This window comes from Aquarana catesbeiana, linkage group LG10 (genome assembly GCF_042186555.1).
Source record: "Aquarana catesbeiana isolate 2022-GZ linkage group LG10, ASM4218655v1, whole genome shotgun sequence".
NCBI classification, from domain to species: Eukaryota; Metazoa; Chordata; class Amphibia; order Anura; family Ranidae; genus Aquarana; species Aquarana catesbeiana.
Window position 1 is genome coordinate 109739059 of NC_133333.1, and position 19499 is coordinate 109758557.

The window sequence follows — 19499 nt, forward strand, 5'->3', positions numbered from 1 at the left end:
CTGTAACCATACTCGACCGCCTACTGTTACTCCTACCGGTACACCCAAACTCTAGTCCCCTATTACCTTTTCAGGCAAACCCTTGAGTGCCTGCCAGTTCATCAAACACCTGGGGGTTCTTCTACGCAGTCTACACCTCGACCCCAGTCAGTACTCCGGTCACTCTTCAGCATCGGGGCAGCCTCGGCAGCATTTCGGCATAGGTCCCAGACCACATCATTAAGAGATTTAGCAGGGGAAACTCTGCCTACCTCGCCCGGTACATCCCCACTCCTTAGGTGGAAACAGCACAGGAATTCACCAAACTTTCTCAATAAACAAAGATAAATCTAATAAAACTACACCCCAACCTGAATGTTTTTGCCCCCTTATTTTGGCATACCGGCCATTAGACCAAAGCACACTTTCAGGTCCATTTCATATGGTAAGTCCACACTTCCAGGTCTATTTCCGATGGTAAGTCTTATGTTAATTATAAATGTTATCTATGTACATATCGGACATAGGGCTCCAACCATAAGTAGGAAGGCCAGTATGGTGGACTGAATTTATGGGAGGAGCCCTGGGGGTATTTAAGCATCCCGCTCACCTGTGGTGCTTGTCGGTTTCCTGTGCGCGATACCCACCCTCCCATCCCTATTTCAGAGCATTTCTCAACTATTCATTTCTCTTTACACAATAATCATTTCTTAAACCAGGGTATGCCCCCTTATTTTGGCATACCGGCCATTAGACCAAGGCACACTTTCAGGTCCATTTCATATGGTAAGTCCACACTTCCAGGTCTATTTCCAATGGTAAGTCTTATGTTAATTATAAATGTTATCTATGTACATATCGGACATAGGGCTCCAACCATTAATATATATATGTGTGTATGTGTATATATATATATATATATATATATATATACACATACATACACTCTGCATTTAGCATAGACTGTGTATAGGCAATGTATTAATATATATATATATATATATATATATATATATATATATATATATATATATACACATACATACACACACACACACATATACTCTGCATCCAGTGTAGCCTATATCTACAGTGCATTCTGTGATGTACTGTTTCTAATACACTTCAGGCGGTGTACACAGTATCTAATAGAGTGTGTACAGTTTGTGTACAGTACAAAAAATACATCATGTCCAGAAGGCCACCAAGGAGAAGCAGATGCTCACAGACCACTAAAAGGGGGCAAGCTGCCTCTGTGTCTACAGTCAACAGTGCTGGTCGTGGACATGGTGCATCCTCTGCAGGTGGCCGTGGGGCACGCTTGTCCTTTTTTTCTGCTGCTGGCTGTGATATGGAGCCAGAATATGCAGAAGAGTTGGTGGAAAGGATAACAAAGCCATCCTCACCCTCATCCTCTGTCACCCAGGCTCAGAGTAGTTTGCCTTTCAACACAGCTGCCAAAGCAGCCTATTCCACCAGCTCCTTGTCCACAGTCACTCCTTCCGTAGCCCCATCATCGTGCATGGAGGAGTCCCCAGAATTAATTGACCACAGTGTCGGGTACATGCTGCTGGAGGATGCACGGCGATTTGAAGGCTCCAATGTTGGTTCTCAGGAAGGGAGTAATGTCAGCCTAGTGAGAGGGGGTGCCCAAGAAGGAAAAGAAACTGGCAGGAAGAGGCACAACTCCAACGAGGCAGGATGTCCTCTAGGGGGCAGCTTAAGGGCAGCCACCCTATTGCATCACACCGCAGAGCTCCACAGGTGCAGGGTGCTGCTGACTCCCCTCTGACTTTTAAAAGTTCCTTGGTGTGGGCTTTTTTCGACATGTGTGCAGCAGATTGCACCATTGCTGTTTGCATCCTATATCTGAAGCGAATCAAGCATGGCCAGAACAGCTGCCGCTTGGGCACCACATGCTTGACTAGACATATGATGACCTGGCATGCAGTCCATTGGCAACAGCACTTGAAAGACCCACATCAAAGAAAAAAAGCGGACTTCTCCTTGCTCCTCATCTGGGATCTCCAACCCTACTATACCTCCAGTTCTCTCAAAAACCTGCACTGAGAGGAATGAAGGTATAGCAAGTCCCAAGTACTTGCAGCCAATCTGCTAGCAGTACACCACCATCTGATTTTAGCAGACAAATTTCCCTACCCCAATTGCTGAACGTAAAAAGAAATTTGGTTCCAGCCATCCACATGCTCAGCATCTAAATGCTAGCTTGGCCAAATTGCTAGCACTGCAACTGTTGCCTTTTTAGCTGGTAGACTCTGCCCCCTTTCGTGAATTTGTGGAATGTGCTGTACCTCATTGGCAGGTTCCAAAATGCCATTTCTTTTCACGGAAGGCCATCCTGATTCTCTACCGGCATGTGGAAGGCAATGTTTTGGCCTTGTTGTACAGGGCGGTCAGCAGTAAGGTTCATATTACCGCTGACTCATGGTCCGGAAGACAAGGGCAGGGACGTTACCTTTCCTTCATGGTGCACTGGGTAACTCTGCTGGCAGCTGGGAAGGATGTAGGACAGGGTTCAGTGTCGTTGGAGCTTTCCGCCACCACACCTCCAAAATGCTAGTAGTGATTCTGCCACAGCTCTCTCCCCTGCCCCCTCCTCTTCTTATTTCTCTATGGCCTCTTCTGCAGATTTGTCCTCTGAACCAGCAGTGCTCCATAAGCATTCAAGGGACTACGCAAGCAGTCAGGCTAAAAGATGCCGTGCTTCAGTTGGCCTGCCTAAGGGACAGGAGCCACACTGGGGCAGAGATTCTGTCAGCTCTGCAGGGGCAGGCTCAGAGGTGGTTGATGCCATGCCAGCTTCAGCCAGGAATGGTTGTATGCGACAATGGCATCAACCTTCTCTCTGCCCTCTGACAGAGACACTTGACCCATGTTCCATGTTTGGCACACGTCCTGAATTTGGTGGAGGCTTACAGGATCTCTTGAGGCAGGCCAGAAAAGTCAGTTCAGCTGGTCATACAATGCCATTGCTCGGCTGGCTGACATTCAAAGGGAATGCGACCTACCCACCAACCGCCTCATTTGTGACATGCCCACCGGGTGGAACTCAATGTTGGCAATGTTGCAGTGGCTGCACACGCAGCAGAGGGCCATCAATGAGTACCAGTGTGAGTATGGTACCAGGACAGGGTCAGGGGAGCTTGACTTCTTTTCGCCACTCCAGTGACCACTGATCAAAGATGCATGTACTGTCCTGTCACCATTTGAGGAGGCCACAAGGATGGTGAGCAGCAACAATGCATGCATCAGTGACACTGTCCCTCTAGTCTTCCTGTTGGAGCAAACGCTACGTGGAATCATGGACAGGGCACTTGAGGCAGAACAGCGGGAGGAAGAGGAGGACTTCCTTACCTCTCAAGGCCCCTTTATCCAGATAGCATTCCTGCAGGCCTGCCAAACACACAGGAAGAGGAGGAGGAGGAGGATTGTGTCAAGGCTGTAGAGGATAACACTCAGCAGCAGTCTTCAAGACTTTCAGCCTCCAGAAACCCAAGTAGTTGTATGTGGCTGGGAGGAGGTAGTTACAGATCATGTGATCCTTAGTGACCCAGAGGACTCAGAATCAAATGCCTCTGCAAACTTACGCTGCATGGCCTCTGCAGAGCCTGCAAAAGGACCCTATGATTTGTGGTATCAAGGAGAGGGATCATTACTGGCTGGCAACCCTTCTTGATCCACATTACAATGGTAAGGTTGCAGAACTCCTCCTGCCTTTGCAGAGAGAGCAGAGGATGAAACATATTCAGGGAGCCTTGAAGAAAGGTTTGTGCAATGCATTTCCAGACCCTGGGAGGTTACCATTTCCTGGTGCTTGACAACGTGTTGCTGAGGCTTCGTTCAGTCAGAGGAAGAGCGGTGGAGAAGGTGGCCGGCTGACCAATGCCTTTAAACAATTTTTCAGTCCTCAGTGCCAAGGTCTGATTGGTTCAAGCAACCATCGACAGCGACTGCATTACATGCAGGAATATCTAGGGGCAAGAGCAGACTTGGAGACCTTTCCACCAGAACATCCACTGGGTTACTGGCTCTTGAGGATGGACCACTGACCAGAGCTTGCTCAATATGCAATTGAGCTACTGGCCTGTCCTGTATCCAGTGTGCTTTCTGAAAGCACATTCAGTGCTGCTGGAGGGTTTGTAACGGATCAAAGAGTGCGCCTATCCACAGACTCTGTTGATTTGCTCACATTCATAAAAGCGAATCAGTCTTGGATCAGCAGCTATCAAGCACCTGATGCTGATGTAACTGATTGAGTTTGCTATGGATGTGGGTCCCTTGAAGACTGCCTATGCTGACTACCCTATTCCTCCTCAATCTTGATGATGCTAGCTTCCAACAATATTTTTGGTTTAGGGCACCACCACCACCCAAGGCCCAATTTATCTGCCCCTGTTTAACAGGAGCATGTAATTACAATTTTTAATCTAATATTTCACAGCAGGGCCCATTACTGCGCCCAACAAGAGTATCTGTGATGGGTTACAGTGTTGTGGTACCACCACCAAAGGCCCAATTTGTTCTGCCCCTGTTTAACAGGGGAATGTTATTACAATTTTTGATATATTATTTCACAGCAGGGCCCGTTCCTGCGCCCAACAAGAGTATCTGTGAGGGGTTACAGTGTTGTGGCAACACCACCACCGCCCAAGGCCCAATTTTTAAAACTTTTTTTGCATTGATACATGTCCCCTGGGGCATGACCTGGGTACCCAAACACTTTTTATGGCAGTAACTTGCATATAAGACTTTAAAATTAGCACTTTTGATTTTTCACATTCGTGTCCCATAGACCTTAACGGTGTTCGCGTGTTCGAACATATTTTTTGCCTGTTTGCACGTTCTGCTGCGAACCGAACTGGGGTTGTTTGGCTCATCCCTAATTAGTATTGATCAGCATGGATTCATGAAGAATCGTTCTTGCCAAACCAATCTATTAACCTTCTATGAGGAGGCGAGTTGCCATCTAGATAAAGGAAGGCCCGTAGACGTGATGTATCTGGATTTTGCAAAAGCATTTGACACAGTTCCCCATAAACGTAAGGTCCATTGGCATAAACCATAGGGGGAATACATGGATTGAAAACTGGCTACAAGGGCGAGTTCAGAGCGTGGTGATAAATGGGGAATACTTGGAATGGTCAGGGGTGGGTAGGGGGGTCCCACAGGGTTTTGTGCTGGGACCAATCCTATTTAATTTGTTCATAAACGACCTGATGGATGGGGTAAACAGTAAGGATGAGCTGAACACCCCCTGGTTCGGTTCGCACCAGAACATCCGAACATGCAAAAAATTCGGAAGAACACACGAACACCGTTAAAGTCTATAGGAAACGAACATGTGCTCATTTTAAAGGCTTATATGCAAGTTATTGTCATAAAAAGTCTTTAGGGACCCGGGTCCTGCCCCAGGGGACATGTATCAATGCAAAATTGTTTTTTAAAACCAACGTTTTTTCGGGAGCAGTGATTTTTTTAACCACTTACCGCACAGCAGTTGTACCGCAGCAGAATGGTACGGCTGGGTGAAACAACGTTATGTAACGTCGCTTCAACCTGTGGCCATTAGGGGCGCGTGCCCCCACTCGGCCCCCCGAGCCGATGCGAGTGCCCGGTGGTCACGATCACCGCCGGGCTCCCGCGATCGCCGCAGACACACGGAGAACCGGGATCTGTGTGTGTAAACATACAGTTTCCAGTTCTCTGAGGGGAGAACAGACATATTGTCTGTTCATACAGAGTATGAACAGCGATCTGTCATCTCCCCTGTACAGTCCCCTCCCCCCTTCAGTTAGAACACACACTAGGGAACACATTAACCCTTTGATTGCCCCCTAGTGTTAACCCCTTCACTGCCAGTGACATTTTTACAGTAATCAATGCATTTTTATAGCATTGATCAAATGGTGTCAAAATTGTCCACTATAATGTCGCAGTGCCGATAAAAAACGCAGTGCGCCGTCATTACTAGTAAAAAAAAAGAATAATAAAAATGATATAAAACTATTCCCTATTTTGTAGACGCTATAACTTTTGCGCAAACCAATCAATATAAGCTTATTGCGATTTTTTTTTTACCAATAATATGTAGAAGAATACATATCGGCCTAAACTGAGGAAAAAATAGTTTTTTTATATACTTTTGGGGGATATTTATTATAGCAAAAAGTTAAAAACAGTTTTTTTTTCAAAATTGTCACTTTTTTTTGTTTATAGCGCAAAAAATAAAAACCGCAGAGGTGATCAAATACCACCAAAAGAAAGCTCTATTTGTGAGAAAAAAAGGGACGTTAATTTTGTTTGGGTGCAACGTCGCACGACCACGCAATTGTCAGTTAAAGCAACGCAGTGCCGAATCGCAAAAAGTGCTCTGGTCAGGAAGGGGGTAAAATCTTCCGGGTCTGAAGCGGTTAATGCTTAAAGTGAAAAAATAAAAATTAAAATATTCCTTTAAATATCATGCCTGGGGGGTATTTATAGTATGCCTGTAAAGTGACACATTTTTAAAGTGGGTCCCCTTGTTAAAGGGGGCTTCCAGATTCCGATAAGCCCCCCACCCGCATACCCCCACAACCACTGGGCAAGGGTTGTGGGGATGAGGCCCTCGTCCCCATCAACATGGGGACAAGGTTTCTTTGGAGTCAAACCCCAAAGCACCCTCCCTATGTTGAGGGCATGTGGCCTGGTACGGTTCAGGAGGGGGGCTGCTCTCTCGTCCCCCCCTCTTTTGCTGCGGCCTGCCAGGTTGCGCGCTCGGATAAGGGTCTCGTATGGATTTTTTTTTTACATTTTGGCACAGGGTTCCCTTAATTTTCATATCAGACCTGAATTGCCTGGGATGGATTTTGGGGGGACCCCCACGCAATTTTTTTTCGACTTGAACATCCGGTGTCCGACGAGGATCAAACATTATGGGCCGTTCGCGCAAAATTCGAGCGGCGTGTCACGGCCCATAATGCACTGCGTCATCGCAGTGCATTGCTGGCTGATGATTGGCCAAGCATGCACTATGACCCGTATGCTTTGGCCAATCACAACGCCGTCAGAGAAGAGAGCCATAATTGGCCAAAGGCAGGGTGCCTTTGGCCAATTATGGCTCAGGGGGTTAAGTCTACGCCCCACACTATATAAGGCCACCTGCACGTCGGCCGTGTGTAGTGTGTTGGTGGCGTTATTCAGAGAGAGGCAGAGAGAGTGTAATTTCATTTAGTTTGAGTAGGCAGGCGATTCCTGCAGTGTATATTTAGTATATATGCATCCCGGTTTTGTATATATATATATATATATATATATATATATATATATACATACATACATACATACATACATACACACACACATTGTATACAGTTTAGCTAGATCTCACTGCAGACCGTTCCTGCTGTACTGTTTCTAATATACTTTAGGCAGGCAGTTGATCCAGTTAGCTGCAGTGTATTTCATATACATATACATATATATATATATATATATATACACTGTATACAGTTTAGCTATATCTCACTGCAGATATATATATATAATACTGTATGTATATGAAGCTGCTAATAGTTTGTTTCTTCCTTTCTCCCAGTTGGTTCCATTACCCCCCCCCCCCCCCCCACTTCATTGCATAGATGACACCGCAAACAGTCTTGAACAAAAGAACAATAACTTTATTTCTTCCCATAGCACGTTACAGAAAGAATATGAAACAAGTCTTCTAGAAACATGAGCTGCCTTAATCACTTGGTTCCTGTAATGGACTGCAAATCTTCTCACTCCTGTTTACCACTAGTTCCCAACAGCACAGAATCTTCAACTTAAGTCCCAAGAACAATACTCTGAATAGAGTTCCCGGACAGGCTCTTAGGATTTCTCCCAGGTGATCCTCAGCACCCTCAGCCATTGAAAATACTGTTCCTCTGGGTATGCACGCACTTGTACATTTGAGCAACCATCCATGTTTGCCAAAAGAAGGTCCTCTCCCAATTCTTTTCCTCTGTTGGGGGTAGCAGCCTCTCCTTTTAGATATTGCAGGTTCCCATAACTGTTTCCTCCATCTCTCCTCCTGTTAAGGCAAGTTCCTCTCCCCAGAAGGGGAGAGTTCTTGAGCTGTATCAGCGACTACATTCTGTACTCCTTTGCTGTCCTCTTCCCATCAGAAGCAAGTCAGGAAGCATGTGACCCACAGTTATATAGGCCTATTAGCCCCTGCCCATACAAATTAATGATAGGCTAAGGGTGACCTATATCACTAACTACATCCTGTATCAAATCAACCTGTCCCCCAGCACCTCTCACTGGTCAGACTTAAGCAGAATGCAGGTGGTCACACCCCCCCATCCTACACTATCATTCCTCCCCAATAAATCAAACCCAGCCAAGCTTAAACCAAAGAGGGTAATGCCTAAAATTTACAATTAACTCTAAATCTCTCTAACCTTTTAGCACACACCTAAGTAGATGGGCGCTACATATATATACACTGAATACAGTTTAGCTTCATCTCACTGCAGACCGTTCCTGGTGTACTGTTTCTAATATACTTCAGGCAGGCAGTTGATTCAGCTAGCTGCAGTTCATTTAATTTAATATATATATATATATTCAGCATATATATACACTGTATACAGTTTAGTTAGATCTCACTGCAGACCATTACTGGTGTACTGTTGCTAATATATTTCAGGCAGACAGGCGATAAAGTTAGCTGCAGTGTATTTAATATATATATATATATATATATATATATATATATATATATATATATATATACACACACATCCTGGGTCATTGTCCATCTGCACTGTGAAGCGCCATCCAATGAGTTCTGAAGCATTTTGCTGAATATGAGCAGATAATATTGCCCGAAACACTTCAGAATTCATCCTGCTGCTTTTGTCAGCAGTCACATCATCAATAAATACAAGATAACCAGTTCTATTGGCAGCCATACATGCCCACGCCATGACACTACCACCACCATGCTCCACTAATGAGGTGGTATGCTTTGGATCATGAGCAGTTCCTTTCCTTCTCCATACTCTTCTCTTCCCATCACTCTGGTACAAGTTGATCTTGGTCTCATCTAGGGATGAGCCGAACACCCCCCAGTTCGGTTCGCACCAGAACCTGCGGACGGACCGAAAATTTGCATGAACTTTACAACCCCATTGACGTCTATGGGACTCGAACGTTCGAAAACAAAAGTGCTAATTTTAAAGGTTAATTTGCATGGTATTGTCCTAAAAAGGGTTTGGGGACCCGGGTCCTGCCCCAGGGGACATGTATCAATGCAAAAAAAACTTTTAAAAACGGACATTTTTTCGGGAGCAGTGATTTTAATGATGCTTAAAGTAAAAAAAAAAAAAGTGAAATATTCCTTTAAATATCGTACCTGGGGGGTGTTTATAGTATGCCTGTAAAGTGGCGCGTGTTTCCCGTGCTTAGAACAGTCCCTGCACAAAATGCCATTTTTAAAGGAAAAAAAGTCATTTAAAACTGCTTGCGGCTTTAATGTAATGTCGGGTCCTGGCAATATGGATGAAAATCAGTGAGACAAACGGCATGGGTACCCCCCAGTCCATTACCAGGCCCTTTGGGTCTTGTATGGATATTAAGGGGAACCCCGCACCCATATTAAAAAAGGAAACAGCAGTATACAGGCTCTGTACTCTGAACAGCAGTATACAGGCGGTGCAAACAAGACAGGGACTGTAGGTTTGTTGTTAAGTAGAATTTGTTTGTAATTTTGAACTGGTACATTTTTAACGTGTTTAGCTCCAGCCAAAAAATCTATTTTAAGCTTTTTGGAAAATATAGGGAAGGGTTATCACCCCTGTGACATTTGTTTTGCTGTCTGTGCTCCTCTTCAGAAGATTTCACCTCACTTTTTGTCCCAATGACAAATATTTTTTGTGAAACAAGGATTGGTGATAAAGCATCAGTGGAAAGGAGAAATGTTTTTCCCATATTAACTCTTACAGGAGAGAATTTCCCTTCCTAGGGGTAGATTTCATCTCACTTCCTGTTGTCTCCTTCCGTTTGCAAGTAGGAGTTGTTTGTAAGTTGGATGTTTGAAAGTAGGGGCCTGCCCTATATACTCAGTAGAAATTTGGGCCTTAGGTGTTGTTGTGGCCACAACACTGTAAGCACTCACAGGGCCCTGCTGTGAAATATTAGATCAAGAATTGTAATTACATGCCCCTGTTGAACAGGGGCAGAAAAATTGGGCCTTTGGTGGTGGTGGTGGTGCTGGTGCCACAACACTGTAAGTCCTCACTCGCTCTTGGTGGGCGCAGAAACGGGCCCTGCTGTGAAATATTAGATCAAGAATTGTAATTACATGCCCCTGTTGAACAGGGGCTGAAAAATTGGGCTTTAGGCACTGGTGCTGGTGCCACAACACTGCAACCCCTTGCATATACTCTAGTTGGAACGCAGGAACGAGCCCTGCTGCAAAGTATTGCATCAAAAATTGTAATTACACGCCCCTGTTAAACAGGGGCTGAAAAACTGAGCCTTAGGCACTGGTGCTGGTGCCACAACACTGCAACCCCTCACAAATACTCTAGTTGGAACGCAGGAACGAGCCCTGCTGCAATGTATTGCATCAAAAATTGTAATTACACGCCCCTGTTAAACAGGGGTTGAAAAATTAGGCCTTAGGCACTGGTGCTGGTGCCACAAGAATTGTAGTTACATGTCCCTGTTGAACAGGGGCAGAAAAATTGGGCCTTTGGTGGTGGTGGTGGTGCTGGTGCCACAACACTGTAAGTCCTCACTCGCTCTTGGTGGGCGCAGAAACGGGCCCTGCTGTGAAATATTAGATCAAGAATTGTAATTACAGGGGCTGAAAAATTAGGCCTTAGGCACTGGTGCTGGTGCCACAACACTGCAACTCCTCACAGATACTCTAGTTGGAACGCAGGAACGAGCCCTAATGCAAAGTATTGTAATTACACGCCCCTGTTAAACAGGGGCTGAAAAATTGGGCCTTAGGCACTGGTGGCAGCGCCCAGAACCAAAAATGTTCTTACAAGCTATCAGCGTGATCGTTGAGAAGGAAGAGGATAATTACTCAATATAGTCACTCAGCATCAGCATAGGCAGTCTTTGAAGGGATCTGAGATTTCAAAAAAAATTATTCGGTTACATCAGCATCAGGTGCTTGGTAGCTGGTGGTGATCCAAGACTGATTCATTTTTATGAAGGTCAGTCGATCGACCGAGTCGGTGGACAGAAGCACCCTGTGATCGGTTACAAAGCCTCCAGCAGCACTGAATGTGCATTCCGAAAGAACGCTGGATGCAGGACAGGCCAGCAGCTCAATTGCATACTGTGCAAGCTCTGGCCAGTGATCCATCCTCAAGACCCAGTAACCCAGAGGATTTTCGGTGGGAAAGGTGTCCAAGTCAGATCTTGCCCCTAGGTATTCCTGTACCATGTAAAACAGACGCTACCGATGGTTGCTGGAACCGATCATACCTTGGAGCTGTGGGCTAAAAAATTGTCTGAACGCATCGGTCAGATGGCCACCTTCTCCAGCGCTCCTTCTGTGACTGACCGAAGCCTCAGCAACACGTTGTCCATGAGTACCAGGAAGTTGTAACCTCCCAGGCTCTGGAAACACATTGCACAAACCTTTCTGCAAGGCCTCCCGAAGATGTTTCATCCTCTGCTCCCTCTGCAACGGCAAGATAAGGTCTGCAACCTTACCCTTGTAACGTGGATCAAAGAGGGTTGCCAGCCAGTATTGGTCCTTCTCCTTGATACCACGAATACGAGGATCCTTACGTAGGCTTTGCAGGATCAGGGAGGCCATGCAGCGTAGGTTTGCAGAAGCATTCGGTCCGGAGTCCTCTGGGTCACTAAGGATGACATGGTCCGCAGCCACCTCCTCCCAGCCACGTACAAGTCCATGTGTTTCTTGGGACTGATCCCTTAAAGACTGCTGCTGACGCTGAGTGCCAGGCTCCACCTCCATACTGACACAATCCTCCTCCTCGTCCTTTTCCTGTGTGATCGGTGGGCACGCAGGAACACTGTCTGGATAAAGGGGGCCTTGAGAGCTAAGGAAGTCCTCCTCTTCCTGCCTCTGTTCTGCCTCAAGTGCCCTGTCCATTATTCCACTCAGCGTGTGCTCCAACAGGTGGACAAGGGGGACAGTGTCACTGATGCATGCACTGTCACTACTCACCATCCTCGTGGCCTCCTCAAATGGTGACAGGACAGTGCATGCATCCCTGATCAAGGCTCACTGGCGTGGGGAAAAAAAAACAAGCTTCCCTGACCCTGTCCTGGTGCCATAGTTGCACAGGTACTCATTGATGGCCCTCTGCTGCGTGTGCAGCCGCTGCAGCATGGCCAACGTTGAGTTCCACCTGGTGGGCATGTCACAGATTAGGCGGTTCTTGGGCAGGTTAAACTCCTTTTGGAGGTCTGCCAGCCGAGCACTGGCATTATATGACCGGCGGAAATGCACACAGACTTTCCTGGCCTGCCTCAGGACATCCTGTAAGCCCGCTTACCTGCCCAAGAACCGCTGCACCACCAAGTTAAGGACGTGAGCCAAACAGGGCACATGGGTCATTTGTCCCTGTCAGAGGGCAGAGAGGAGGTTGGTGCCATTGTCGCAAACCATCATTCCTGCCTTAAGTTGGCATGGCGTCAACCACCTCTGAACCTCCCCGTTCAGAGCTGACAGAACCTCTGCCCCAGTGTGGCTCCTGTCCCCCAAGCACACCAGCTCAAGCACCGCATGGCATCTTTTGGCCTGCATACTTGCGTAGCCCCTTGAACGGCTATGGAGCACCACTGGTTCCGAGGACAAAGCACAGGAAGAGGCCATGGAGGAAGAAGAAGAGGAGGGGTGGAGGGTGGGGGTGTCAGAATCATTAGTAGTGGCATTTTGGAGGCATGGTGGCGGAACAACCTCCAACACTACTGCACCTTGTCCTGCATTCCTCCCAGCTGCCAGCAGAGTCACCCAATGCGCGGTGAAACTTAGGTAACGTCCCTGTCCATGCCTGCTGGTCCATGAGTCAGCGGTAATATGCACCTTACCGCTGACCGCCCTGTCCAGTGAGGCATGGACATTGCCTTTCACATGCCGATAGAGAGCCGGATTCGCCTTCCATGAGAAAAAGTGGCATTTGGTACCTGCCACTGAGGAATCGCACATTCCACAAACTCACGGAAGGGGGCAGAGTCTACCAACTGAAAAGGCAGCAGTTGAAGTGCTAGCAAATTTGCCAAGCTAGCATTCAACCGCTGGGCATGTGGATCGCTGGGAGCGAACTTCTTTCGGCGGTGCAGCAGCTGGGGCAGGGAAATTTGCCTGGTACAATCTGACGTCGGTATACCGAAAGCAGATTCCCCACAAGTACTTGGCTGTGACACACCTAATTGTACACCTTCATTCCTCTCAGTGCAGGTCTCAGAGAGGACTGAAGGTATAGTGGGGTTGGAGATCTCAGCTGATGAAGAGCAAGGAGAGGTCCTCTTTGTTCTCTGGTGTGGGTCTTTTAGATACGCTTGCCAATGAACTGCATGGTAGGTCAACATATGTCTGGTCAAGCATGTGGTGCCCAAGCGGGAGATGTTTTGGCCACGCGAGATACGCTTGAGACATATGTTGCAAATAGCAGCAGTGCGATCTGATGCACTCGTCTCAAAAAAGGCCCACACCAAAGAACTTTTGGAATAACGCGCAGAGACAGCAGCGCCCTGCACATGCGGAGCTTTGGGGTGTAATGCAGTCAGTGTGCTGCCCTTAGGTTGGCCGCTGGAGGGCATCCTGCCTCGTTGGTGATGTGCCTCCTCCTCCTCCTCTCTCCTATCAGTCACCCACGTTGAGTCAGTGACCTCATCATCCCCTCCCTCCTCATCACTGGAGCAAACCTGGCTGTATGCTGCAGCAGGGGGAGCATGACTGCCAGATTGCTGTCCTTCTTGTGCACCCCTTCTGCCTGTGCTCAGGTTACTGCCTTCATCTAGCTCAGTATCATCATCAGAGCCTTCTAAACGCTGGGCATCCTCCTGGAGCATGTACCCAACACTGTGGTCAAACAGTTCGAGGGACTCCTCAGGAGAAAATTTTGGGGCTAGGGAAGGAGTCACTGATGCCATTGAGCTGAGGGAAGAGGCCGCTTTGGCAGCTGCTTTGCCAGATAAAGTACCCTGAGCATGGGTGAGAGAGGATGAGGAGGATGAGAACGGCTTGGTCATCCACTCGACCAAGTCTTCCGCATGTTGCGGCTCAACATGGCCAGCTGCCGAAAAAAAGGCCAAGCATGTCCCACGACCACATGCTGATGAGGATGCACCGTCTCCACGACCAGCACTGTTGCCTCTAGACACAGAGCCTGCTTGCCCTCTTTTATTGGCTTGTGACTGCCTGCCTCTCCTTGTTGGTCTTCCAGACATACTAATAGCCTGTAGCTGCACTAAGCTGGGATATATATACTGATACTGCAGTTAGCAAAATCAACTGCCTGCCTGTAGTATGAGAACACCACCAACCTTCTACAGGTAGCTTTAGCTGAACACTGTGCAGAGCTTGCAAAAAACTAACTTGTAGCTTATTTAGCTGCCTGCGGTAGTGATAGGATCAGGAAAATATCACCAACCTTCTACAGGTAGCTTTAGCTGAACACTATGCAGAGCTCGCAAAAATATAACTTGTAGCTTATTTAGCTACCTGCGGTAGTGATAGGATCAGGAAAACACCACTAACCTTCTACAGGTAGCTTTAGCTGAACACTGTGCAGAGCTCGCAAAAAACTAACTTGTAGCTTATTTAGCTGCCTGCGGTAGTGATAAGATCAGGAAAACACCACCAACCTTCTACAGGTAGCTTTAGCCGAACAGTGTGCAGAGCTCGCAAAAAAAAACTTGTAGCTTATTTAGCTGCCTGCGGTAGTGATAGGATCAGGAAAACACCACCAACCTTCTACAGGTAGCTTTAGCTGAACACTGTGCAGAGCTCGCACTACACTAACTTGTAGCTTTAGCTGAACACTGTGCAGAGGTCGCACTACACTAACTTGTAGTTTTAGCTGAACACTGTGAGGAGGACGCACTACACTAACTTGTAGCTTTAGCTGAACACTGTGAGGAGGACGCACTACACTAACTTGTAGCTTTAGCTGAACACTGTGAGGAGGACGCACTACCCTAACTTGTAGCTTTAGCTGAACACTGTGCAGAGGTCGCACTACACTAACTTGTAGTTTTAGCTGAACACTGTGAGGAGGACACACTACACTAACTTGTAGCTTTAGCTGAACACTGTGAGGAGGATGCACTACACTAACTGTAAATAGTCTAGCTGCCTGACTGTGGTACTAATAGGATCAAAAGAACACCAGCAATTTTCTTCAGGTAGCTGTAAATACTGTAACAAGACAAGCCTGCCTGTCAGTAGGAAGATAACAGGAACGGATCTAGCTAAACTGAATACAGTGTATATATATATATATATATATATATATATATATATATATATATACACACACACACACAACACCTGGGAAGCATATATATACACAATACACTGTAAGTGCAGCTAACTCACTGACTGTCCTGCCTAATCTATCTAACTTAAATCGAATGACACTGTCTCTCTGTCTATCTATCTATCTCAATGCCGGAAACACACAATACACAGGGCCGCCGTGCAGGCGGCCTTATATAGTGTGGGGAGTGTACTAAATCCCCTGAGCCATAATTGGCCAAAGCCTCCTTGGCTTTGGCCAATTATGGCTCTCTGTTAAGACGGCGCTGTGATTGGCCAAGCATGCGGGTCATAGTGCATGCTTTGCCAATCATCAGTCAGCAATGCACTGCGATGCCGCAGTGAATTATGGGCCGTGACGCGCCACACGAATTTGGCGCGAACGACCCATATCGTTCGCAATTTGACGAACGATCGAACAGGCGATGTTCGAGTTGAACATGGGTTTGACCCGAACACGAAGCTCATCCCTAGTGTCATCTGTCTATAGGATGTTATTCCAGAACTGTGAAGGCTTTTTTAGATGTTTGGCAAACTCTAATCTGGCCTTCCTGTTTTTGAAGCTAACCAATGGTTTACATCTTGTGGTGAACCCTCTGTATTTACTCTGGTGAAGTCTTCTCTTAATTGTTGACTTTGACACACATACACCTACCTCCTGGAGAGTGTTCTTGATCTGGCCAACTGTTGTGAAGGGTGTTTTCTTCAGCAGGGAAAGAATTCTTCGGTCATCCACTACAGTTGTTTTCTGTGGTCTTCCGGGTCTTTTGGTGTTGCTGAGCTCACCGGAGCATTCTTTCTTTTTAAGCATGTTCCAAACAGTTGATTTGGCCACACCTAATGTTTTTGCTATCTTTCTGATGGGTTTGTTTTGTTTTTTCAGCCTAATAATGGCTTGCTTCACTGATAGTGACAGCTCTTTGGATCTCATATTGAGAGTTGACAGCAACAGATTCCAAATGCAAATAGCACACTTGAAATGAACTCTGGACCTTTTATCTGCTCCTTGTAAATGGGATAATGAGGGAATAACACACACCTGGCCACAGAACAGCTGAGCAGCCAATTGTCCCATTACTTTAGGTAACTTAAAAAGTGGGAGGCACATATACAAACTGTTGTAATTCCTACACCGTTCACCTAATTTGGATGTAAATACCCTCAAATTAAAGCTGAAAGTCTCCAGTTAAAGCACATCTTGTTTGTTTCATTTCAAATCCATTGTGAGGGTGTAAAGAGCCAAAAAGATTAGAATTGTGTCGATGTCCCAATATTTATGGACCTGACTGTATATAGTCTAGCCAAGCCTATGCCTGACTGTAGGCCATTCCTGGAGTGTATGTTCAAAGACACTTTCAGGCAGACAGGCAGGTGACTCAGTGAGCTGCAGTTCATAAAATATATATCCACTGCATTGTAGTCCAGCCAAGCCTATACCTGACTGTAGGCCATTCCTGGAGTACATGTTCAAAGACACTTTCAGGCAGGTGACTCAGTGAGCTGCAGTTCATTTAATATATATATATATATACTATATATAGTCTAGCCAAGCCTATATCTGACTGTAGGCCATTCCTGGTGTACTGTTTTTAATAAACTTCAGGAGTTGTTTTGCTAATCTAATTTTACAGTATGTCTGGAAGGCCACCAAGGAGAGGCAGACACTCACAGGCCACTAAAAGAGGGCATCCGGCTCTGTGTCTACAGCCAAAAGTGCTGGTCGTGGACACGGTGCATCCTCAGCACGTGGCCGTGGGGCACGCTTGTCCTTTTTTTTGGCAGCTGGCCGTGTTGAGCCACAACATGCAGAAGAGTTGGTAGAGTGGATGACCAAGTCATCCTCATCCTCTGTCACCCAGGCTCAGGGTACTTTGTCTGCCAATGCAGCTGCTAACTCCGCGCATTTTTCCAAAAGTCCTTTTTTGAGATGTGTGCAGCAGATCACACCGTTGCTGTTTGCAACATATGTCTGAAGCGTATCAAGCGTGGCCAAAACAGCAGCCGCTTGGGCACCACATGCTTGACATATGTCGAGCTCCCATTCACTCCATTGGCAACAGTACTTAAAAGACCCACACCAAAGAACAAGGTAGACCTCTCCTTGCTCCTCATCAGCTGGGATCTCCAACCCCACTATAACTGCAGTCCTCTCAGAGACCTGCACTGAGAGGAATGAAGGTGTAGAATTAGGTGTCCCAAGCACTTCTGGGCAATCTGCTAGCGGTACACCAACATCGGATTGTAGCAGGCAAATTTCCCTACCCCAGTTGCTAAACCAGCGGAAGAAATTCGGTCCCAGCCATCCACATGCTCAGCGGCTGAATGCTAGTTTGGCTAAATTGCTAGCCCTCCAACTGCTGCCTTTTCAGCTGGTAGACTCTGCCCCCTTTCGAGAATTTGTGGAATGTGCGGTACCTCAGTGGCAGGTTCCCAAACGGCAATTTTTTTCTCGGAAGGCCATTCCGGTCTTCTACCGACATGTGGAAGGCAATGTCTTGGCCTCGTTGGACAGGGTAGTCAGCGGTAAGGTGCATATTACCGCTGAATCATGATCCAGCAGGCATGGACAGGGACGTTACCTTTCTTTCACGGCGCACTGGGTAACCCTGCTGGCAGCTGGGAAGGATGCAGGACAGGGTACAGTATTGTTGGAGTTTGTTCCGCCACCACGCTTTCAAAATGCTGGTAGTGGTGATTCTGCCACACCTCTCTCCTCCACCCCCTCCTCTTCTTCTTCCTCTATGGCCTCTTCCTGTGCAGATTTGTCCTCGGAACCAGCGGTTCTCCGTAGGTGTTCTAGGGGCTACGCAAGCACTCAGGCAAAAAGATGCCATGCGGTGCTTGAGTTGGTCTGCTTAGGGGACAGAAGCCACACTGGGGCAGAGATTCTGTCAGCTCTGCAGGGGCAGGCTCAGAGGTGGTTGACGCCATGCCAGCTTCAGCCAGGAATGGTGGTTTGCGACAATGCCACCAACCTCCTCTCTGCCCTCCAACAGGGACACTTCACCCATGTTCCCTGTTTGGCTCCCATCCTTAATTTGGTGGTGTAGCGGTTCTTGTGCAGGTACCCTGGCTTACAGGATCTCCTGAGGCAGGCCAGGAAAGTCTGTGGGCATTTCCGCTGGTCATATAATGCCAGTGCTCGGCTGGCTGACCTCCAAAAGGAATGCAACCTGCCTAAGAACTGCCTCAACTGTGACATGCCCACCAGGTGGAACTCAACGTTGGCAATGCTGCAGCGGCTACACATGCAGCAGAGGGCCATCAATGACTACCTGTGCGAGTATGGCACCAGGACAGGGTCAGGGGACCTTGGCTTTTTTTCTCCATGCCAGTGGCTCATGATCAAGGATTCATACACTGTCCTGTCACCATTTGAGGAGGCCACGAGGATAGTGAGCAGTGACAGTGCATGCATCAGTGATACTGTCCCATTTGTCTTCCTGTTGGAGCACACGCTGAGTGGAATAATGGACAGGGCACTTGAGGCAGAACAGAGGGAGGAAAAGGAGGACTTCTTTCCCTCTCAAGGCCCTCTTTATCCAGACAGTATTCCTGCAGGTCCGCCTATCATACAGGAAGAGGAGGAGGAGGAGGATTGTGTCAGCATGGAGGTGGAGCTTGGCACTCAGCATCAGCAGCAGTCTTCAAGGGATCTGTGTGTAAGGAAAACCGCGCTAGATCAAATAGCAATAATGATTAGAAGATTATAAATTTGACATATTAAAAAGTCCAAACAGCAGCAGCTTAATTGCAGGATAACACAAAACATAGAATGGAAGGAAGAAGCTGCGCTATATATATCTAAAACATCAATAAGTTATAGATAATGAAAATGTGTGCATTGACAAAGTCCATAAAAAACACCCAGGTGAGCTTGATCCAAACATAAGTGCCGCCACCTAATAGAAAACTCGCTTACCAGATGGCAAGCAAAAGCATGCAGATGGCTATAGCCAAGCCACGGCCTTTGCTTGATAAGGGAACGTCCAGACTAATA